Source organism: Mytilus californianus, unplaced genomic scaffold (genome assembly GCF_021869535.1).
Source record: "Mytilus californianus isolate M0D057914Y unplaced genomic scaffold, xbMytCali1.0.p SCAF_6, whole genome shotgun sequence".
Taxonomy (NCBI): domain Eukaryota; kingdom Metazoa; phylum Mollusca; class Bivalvia; order Mytilida; family Mytilidae; genus Mytilus; species Mytilus californianus.
The window spans coordinates 32633746-32642789 of NW_026262712.1; the positions used below are offsets into that span (position 1 = coordinate 32633746).

General features: G+C 30.5%; 1 long non-coding RNA gene across 1 annotated transcript; it reads right to left on the reverse strand.

Annotated features, from left to right (window-relative positions):
- Nucleotides 1-5950: 5950 nt before the first annotated feature.
- Nucleotides 5951-8393, reverse strand: LOC127705009 (uncharacterized). Its single transcript, XR_007983603.1, has 3 exons — nt 8164-8393; nt 6484-6629; nt 5951-6050 (listed from the first exon to the last, which is right to left on the reverse strand). It is a non-coding gene; the product is annotated as an uncharacterized LOC127705009 (long non-coding RNA).
- Nucleotides 8394-9044: the final 651 nt, after the last annotated feature.

Below are 9044 nucleotides of genomic sequence, written 5' to 3' on the forward strand. Positions count from 1 at the left end.
AAAGCTTGAAATCAATTGCTTTATATTTACACCATATCAATGATAATATGTTTAAAATGTGTAGGCATTTGGTATTTGTTGTCAAAATTATTGCATTTTAAACTTGATATGTACTTTTTCATTTAATATTTTGCAATCTATGTTGTTTTTGTTGAGCTTTTTTAACGAGGGTGATTGTTCATTTTTCATAGTTTTCTGATGAATCTAACGTTGATCTCGTTTATAGAAAATCAATACTTTACATTAAAAAGAAAGTAATAAAAACGGAATTTATGATCAACTTTACAATTTAATGTGAATGCTTCATTACTAGTTCTTTTAAACTACATGAAATTGAAAAAAATCTAAATTACACATGAATTTAAATTCTCTTTCAAATTATGATTAAGGACAAGTTATATTATTACAATTAAAAGTCATAACTTTTAGTTAATTTTCTCAAAGACATCAGTGACGCTCGAATACATCATGTACATATAGAAAAAAATTGAATAAAGTACGAATTTAAATAGCTTGAGGATCCAAAATTACGAAAGGTTTTGCCGAATACAGCTAAGGTGACCTACATATAGGTATTCCTCGGGTACAAAATACTCACTGTTCGACAAAGTTTTCAATCAATTGCTTTATATAAAATACCATTTCAATGATAATATGTTTAAAATGTGTAGGTATTTGGTTGTTGTTGTCATAATTTTTGTATTTTAAACTTGATATGTACTTTTTCATTCAATAGTTCTAAATCTATGCTGTTTTTTGTAGTTTGTTTTTTTTTTTACGAGGGAGAGTATTTCATTTTTCATAGTTTTCTGATGAATCTAACGTTGATTTATTTCTATAGAAAAATCAATACTTATATTAGGAAGAAAGGAATAACTAAACGCTCCAAGGAGTCTGTGTCGCTCACCTGATATTTTTGTTCACAATTGATGCATGAAATAATGCAACCATTATACTTTTGCTTTAGTTTCAGAGATATAAGCCAAAAACTGCATTTTACCACTATGTTCTATTTTTAGCCATGTCGGCCATGTTAGTTGGCAGGCGGGGTCATCGGACACATTTTTTAAACTAGATACACTTATGATGATTGTGGCCTAGTTTGGTTAAATTTGTCTCAGTAGTTTCAGAGGAGAAGATTTTTGTAAAAGATCACAAAAATTTACGAAAAATTGTGAAAAATTGACTTTCAAGGGCAATAACTCCTTAAGGGGGTAATTGACAATTTTGGTCATGTTGATTTATTTGTAGATCTTACTTTGCGAAACATTATTGCTGTTTACAGTTTATCTCTATGTATAATAATATTCAAGATAATAACCAAAAACTGCAAAATATCCTTAAAATTACAAATTCAGGGGCAGCAACCCAACAACAGGTTTTTGATTCGTCTGAAAATTTTAGGGTAGATAGATAAACTCATCATAGATACCAGGATTGAAATTGTATATTGACGCCAGACGCGCGTTTCGTCTACAAAAGACTCATCACTGACGCTCGAATAAAAAAATATTAAAAAGGCCAAATAAAGTATGAAGTTGAAGAGCATTGAGGACCAAAAATTCCTAAAAGTTTTGCCAAATACAGCTAAGGTAATCTATTCCTGAGGTAGAAAAGCCTTATTATTTCAAAAATTCAAAGATCTTAACTTGATAAACATTTGTATTTATCAGATTTGCTCTAAATACTTTAGTTTCAAAGATATAAGCCAAAAACTGCATTTTACACCTATGTTCTATTTTTAGCCATGTCGGCCATGTTGGTTGGCAGGCGGGTACATCGGAAACATTTTTTAAACTAGATACCCTAATGATGATTGTGGCCAAGTTTGGTAGAATTTGTCTATGTATTTTCTGAGGAGAAGATTTTTGTAAAAGTTTACAAAAATTTACGAAAAAATGTTAAAAATTGACTATAAAGGGCAATAACTCCTTAAGGGATCAATTGACAATTTTGGTCATTTGACTTATTTGTAGATCTGACTTTGCTGAACATTATTGCCGTGTACAGTTTATCTCTATCTAAAATAATATTCAAGATAATAACCAAAAACTGCAAAATTTCCTTAAAATTACTATTTATGGGGCAGCAACCCAACAACGGGTTGTCTGATTCGTCTGTAAATGACAGGGCAGATAGATCTAAACCTGATGAACATTTTTACCCATGTCAGATTTGCTCTTAATGCTTTAGTTTCACAGATATAAGCCAAAAACTACATTTGACCCCTATGTTCTATTTTTAGCCATGGCGGCCATGTTGGTTGGCAGGCGGGGGTCGTCTGACACATTTTTATAACTATATACCCCAATGATGATTGTGGCCAAGTTTGGTTCAATTTGGCCTAGTAGTTTCAGAGGAGAAGATTTTTGTAAAAGTTAACGGACGACGACGGTCGACGACGACGACGACGACGGACGACGGACGCCAAGTGATGAGAAAAGCTCACGTGGCCCATTGGGCCATGTGAGCTAAAAACGGAATTTATAATTAATTTGACAAAATTCAGTGTAAATGATTCATTACTATTTCTTTTAAACTACATGAAATTGAAAAAAAAAAATCGAAATTATACATGACTTTAAATTTTCTTTCAAATTGTAATTAATGAAAAGTTATTGCAATTATTAGTCATAACTTTTAGTTAATTATATCACAGCCATATTCATCTGTTACCATGGTTACTGATCGATTCAAGAGTTGTTTCAAAGAAGAAAAAAAAACGTTACATTTAACATCATTTATTTTTTTGAAATAATAGTACTTTTAAATAAAAAGAAGAAAAAGTTCTCCTTCAAAAATTGACTTATAAGTGAATCTTTAAATATGCTGTTGTTGAAAATTGTAGCGTTACGTTATAAGAGAACTAATTTCCACAATTTAAAACTCCTTACGAATAATATTCAAGTATTAAACATCTGTCAATATGCAAATTTTGTGACTGAAACGTGAAATGCATTTACAAAATGGATCAACTTTTCACAAGTTTCCTGATTTTCAAAAGGCACGTGAAAAAGTATCATTTGGAATCATTTTGTATTAATTGAAGATTTGTTTATCTGCACAGTTTGATGTCTGTGTATGGCTGTACATATTTGGTAATCTAAATATCTTTCATTTACTTATGTCCTGTCGGTCATTCACTCAACTATTATACTGATGCTTTGTTTCATTCCTAATTGTTTAATGTACATGCTTTGCTTTCTTTTTAATCATGAAATATGGATAGTCATTTTATTTAAAAACATCTAATGGACATCTTATTGATTTAGTTTTTAAATTAAAAGCTTGGCTATGATAGTTCGTTGGGATTTTTAATTTAAAAACAAATGGTAATTGAGACATTAACATTATGCTATGCTCATGAATAATTTGAATGTACAATCTGCTTTTCTTCATAGATGTTTTGAATACCAAGGTGGTTTGTCTTTTTGTCTGTGTCCATTAACAACATTAATAGATAGATTATCAATATCAGATCTATGAAAATCACAGAATGGAATAAATATTAATGTTGGTTTTAAGTGTTTCTGATGAAGGTCAAACAGAAGTCTTCTGAGGACGCCATTAAATATTATTTACATTTTTTGCACTAATAACAATTCTCTTATCAACTTAAATCGACCTTCAGTATGTAATTCTCCTGTTTTCTGAAATACCTTTACGTTATACATGTTATAATTTTCAAAAGTTGCAAATTTGTTATATCAGATAGAGAACATTGCTTTTGTTACCGGTATTTTGTTTATTCCTTTTTTTCAATTTTGGTATTTAGGGATAAGGTTGGAAATTAAATATTGCCTATTGATCGAAATTGCATTTCTTTGTCTTTTGTCTATCACACATTTGCTATGTTTTTAATCGTAGACGTACTAAAGCAGTTTGCAAAGATGGGAACGTCTCTGTTGTATATAAGCCAGATTCCGTTACTGTGGTGTGTCTATTTTTTCAAATAAAACTTACAAAAGTTTTCACGAGCCTCTCAATTTCCAATTTTATCTACTTCCAGAATAAAATAACTCGTAGAGCGGAAAATAGAAAGCTTTCCAATGTATCCCCCATATAATTCTACTATGAAAAAAATGTTATAATCTGGTACTTATATAAAAAAAATATACTGATCAAAACAATTTCCAAAGTGGTCACAATTAGAGGATATTTCTAAAATCATGTATTGGTTGTTTTCGAAAATTATTAATAGAAATATTCTGTCAATCAAAAATTATTTTTTCGCATAAAAATGAGCCTTTATAACTCAACCATAGGTCATGCCATTTATAACCATCAATCTTTTTCATACCAATGACTTCTGTCTGACCTGGGTAACCACTTGAACCAGGTTGTGTTGAATGCCAATTGAAGTAAGTAATGATTGACCCATCATTGTATCGCCAATGCTCCTCTGCAATTAGATGTGATCCTTGAAACAGTATCCAACTGGTAACATCAAGATAATCTAAAAAATATTGTGCAAACCAATAACATACATTTTTCAAACATCTAGGCTTAATTGACATGATTGACGAAAAGTATTTGTTTTTATTTGAAATTTGAAATAAGGATTTTTGGTATGATTTTTAATTAGCCTGCTTTATTAAGACCTCACAACAAAATGTAAACAATTGAAAGTCATCAAACATTGATCAAAACTCGTCCTGTATAAATAAGAAGAAGCAGTAGATACACCATGTTCAAATCGCATACATTTTTTGCATTCAGAGGTAACACATCAAGGTAAAATTAAAACTTTAAGGAATCGTATGCACTCCAAAAGGAACGAAACCGGGAGCGCCGAAAGTGTGAGAGTTGTATACTTTGCATTTTCATACAAAAAATGGCGTGTCATGAGCACATCCCTGTTAATGAAGAACGTTAAGTAGCAACACACACGTGCTAAGCGCATCACATGAGATATGTAAACGTCATACAATGACAATAAATAAAGGCAACAGTAGTATACCCTGTTCAAAAGTCATATATCGATTGAAAGAAAACAAATCCGGGTCACAAATCAAAACCCAGGGAAACACATCAACAACAAGAGGAAAACAACGAAACAACAGCCCAGTTAACACAAAAACATTTTGAAAAATGTGGTGAAAATATCGTAGAAAATATCAAAATCACGTTAATATGTATGGCGCTAAAAATATTTTCAAAACATTTTCCATAACATGGCCAGGATATTTTTAAAACATCATTAAAACGTTTCTGAATTTTGTTGACAATGTTTGTAAAATGTTTTGTAAATGTTTTAAATATATTTGTTTATAAAATATCCTTGAAACATTTTTAAAACATAAAAAAAAAAATGTTTTTGCAGGATAAAATGTTGTGAAAATGTTCAAAAAACATTTTACAAAATGTTTTAATAATGTTCATATTCTCAAAACATCATTTAAATGTTATATGAATATCATTAGAAAAATGTTTTCTAACATCATCATTCAAATGTTTTATAAAATATTCAAAAAACATTTTAATCATGTTTGATCTGGGGGTTGGGGGTTGGGGGCTTCCTGGGTCCCCTTATGGAGCTACAATTATGGTTAATTCTAATTACTATTTCACTCAAACAAAGTCTAGTTTAGAGCCTGTGGCCCCTCTTTTCATAATCCTGGATCTGCATCTGAAAAACAACTGCTGTCATACTGATCTTTACCCCACATCTCCTTTTAATACAATTGTTTGTTGGTTGCAGTTGAATCTACATATATTTTGTTTACTTTTGTCGGATTGATGTATCATTGACATAACCCTATTTTTTGTAATACCTTGAACACGTAATAATTTGTCATAGTTTTTTTCTGATTTGAATCTTTGTGCATTTTTTTGAGAAGTATTTCTTGATCTCATGTTTGATCACATGTATCATCGGACATTTTTTTCTGAAGTTTTTTTTCTGTTTTCTTTGCTGCCTTAGTCAACACTATACAAGATAGAATTACAATTATAAATGCAAAACATTTATTCAATATTTTCGTATCACTGTTCTTTTTCAAAGTTTCTTTTGTTCCATTCTTTTTATTTCTTTTGACATCTGCTGGCTTCTGTAAAATAAAGTGTAAACAAATTAGTCCTTCTGTTTAGTGATTAAACGAGTGGAAATTCAGCTAATTTCATTGAATTACACAATAAAATATTTTTTTCTTCAACTTAATCCAGTGTTTTCACAAAAATATATTGAAAAGTGTCATCTAATCAGTGTTAATGGATTCAGAAGCAACAATTGTAGCTACTTTATACATCTGTAGAGTTTGGGGTGTATTATTATTACAAAAGTGTAACGGTAGATTTCACCAGTTTATAAAATAAGACATGTATACTGTACACTACAATTTTCTCAACTTAGAGTAGCCAGCCGTGTAGGGCCAGCAACATTTTCTTGGTCTTACAAAAAAAAAAAACAAGTTTCGTAATGGTTATTGTATATTTTAGCGCAAATACATGTGATATAGATTGAGGATTTTAAAGAATAAATACCTTCATAAAATTTGCTCCTCCAGGATGGTTTGAATCATTTCTAAGCTTATATTCTTCTATATAATCCCCATTTCCATTCTCAATTTTAATCTGCATTTCTGAAAATCTATCCTAAATTTTGGTACGTCTAATCATGCTAATTGATCCTACAAAAGTTAAAATAAACAAAATAAATAAAATACAGGTAAGAAAAAGTCACATTGTATTAGTCAGCTACAAAGCCCACAACATTAAAAAATAAACAGCTGCGCCATGAGCGCATGATACGCCCGTCGCATTTTTCGATGAAAAAAGTTCAATCATTTCTCAATGTCAAATCAGAAATTCATGAAAATTAAAAGGGAGCTTAAGTTAATAGATATAAACTATTCACCAAAGTTAAAAGAGAACTGCTGAAAGCGTATTTGAGTTATTGTCCGAAAACTAGAAAATCCCCGCTATTTTTAAGGAATAAAACTCCAGAACTCAGAAATTTAAAATCTAAAATTTAAAAAAGTTTTATTCAAATTGGTGAAAGCATTTATGAGTTAATGTCCGACATGTTGACGACGGTATACCATAATACGTCCCGTAAACGAGCGTATAATGAAAGACAATTCAAACAATGAAACTAATGGCATAATTTATAAAACAAATATGTCAGAAATGAACCGACAACTACTAAATCAAATTTCTGTCTTGGGACTGGCACATAAATAATTATCTGGCCTCGGGCTGGGCTGTAGGGCTTAACACAAATGTACAAGTTACATTAACAATATATTTTATTATACTTCATGATAAAATGCCAGATTTTGATTAGTTAATAAGAGGGTGTTAATTTACTCTATTACCCTTCACGGAGACGCTTGATCAAGTGTGCGCTTTATTAAATACGACTCTTTCCTATGGCAAATACTCTATTACCCTTCACGGAGACGCTTGATGCAAGTGTGCGCTTTATTAAATGCGGATGGTTGTTATGTAAAAGACGTCATAGTTTATTACTTTGAATTTGAAATTTAATCGACAGTAATAACAGAACATTCAGTATAATAGATTAAATAACACATATCTGAGAGGGTGATAGAGCAGATTGTTACCCCTCGAAAAGACATTGTCTACCTTGGCTTCGCCTGAGTTGACAATGTTTTCTCGGGGTAACAATCTGCCCTATCACCCTCTCAGCTATGTGTTATTTATATAATAGCACAGGGGTGCGTATCATAGCTATTTTGGGGCGGAAATATATGCCAGACGACTGGTACATGTATGCGCTATATATTGTGTGTTTATAGCTAACCATTGCGTGTTTGAGATTCCCTTGACTAGTAGATATGTAGCCAGCGATTGAGCTAAGGAAGTACTGCTTAAATAGCTCAGTCTGTTAAAGCCAACAAAGCGTCAAAGGGCTGACTTGTAACACAGAACTTTTCAGACATGCTCACTGGTTACAAGTGATTACATTTATGAATTTTAAAATCATATAAATAACCCTTAAGTTTAACCCCCTTTGTATAATTCGTAATGTTCACTGGACATAAACATCATAACATCTAGGTAGACTAAATCATCACCCCCCTTTTTGCATTGTGCTTGCTTACACTCGTATTAATTCTTGGAATATATTAATCAAATTAACCAAGATATTTCCAGAAGCATAACAATGTTTTATAAATGTGAACTAGTGTCATATCTTACCAGTTTTAACGCATGATAAGGTTATTCTTTATTTTGTACGTTTCCTTTGTCTTTGTTTACAGCATGGCGGTAAGTAAAACTTCCGGTTACTGGTTTCCAAAATTGCTTCGGATCATGTTCGTTGGTCATCGGGAACAGTTAGATTTTAAATGTGTAAACTTTTGTTGTCGGTACTGGAACAGAAAATCCGGAAAATAGCAATACGTGCACTGTAAAAGGCTATATATGGGAAGTACCGCTTCAGTTACTGGCATTTGATGAAATAAAGTTTTTCTTCCATAACCTAAATTAATGTTTGCAAAATATTGTTTAAACATTTTCTATAAAATGTTTTTAGGTAAATGTATTCATAATATTTTTTTAAAATGTTGTAAAAATATTAGCAACAAAATGTTTTATAAATTCATTTTCTCAATATTAAATGCGTAACGTTTTTTAAATGTTTTTGGGTAAATGTATTCATAATATTATTTTAAAATGTTGTTAAAATATTAGTAACAAAATGTTTTATAAATTCATTTTCTCAATATTAAATGCGTAACGTTTTTAAAATGTTTTCATCAAATATTATGAAAAAATGTTGTTAAAATATCTTAAAGGCATGTTATTAAAACATTTCATGAAACATTTTAAGAAAATGTTTTAAAAACATCGCAGCAATATCGTTAAGAATGTTTTACTCATATGCTTTTAAAATGTTTTTCAGAGGTAGAACGTACATATCTTCTGAACATTTATAAAACATTCAAACAAAATATCTTAAAAAATGTCATTGAAAACATTTTCATGAATATTCTTACATCATTGTAAAAACATTTTCAAAAAATGTTTTCAATAAATGTTTTTAAAATACAAGAAAAAATATCTACATAACATCACGA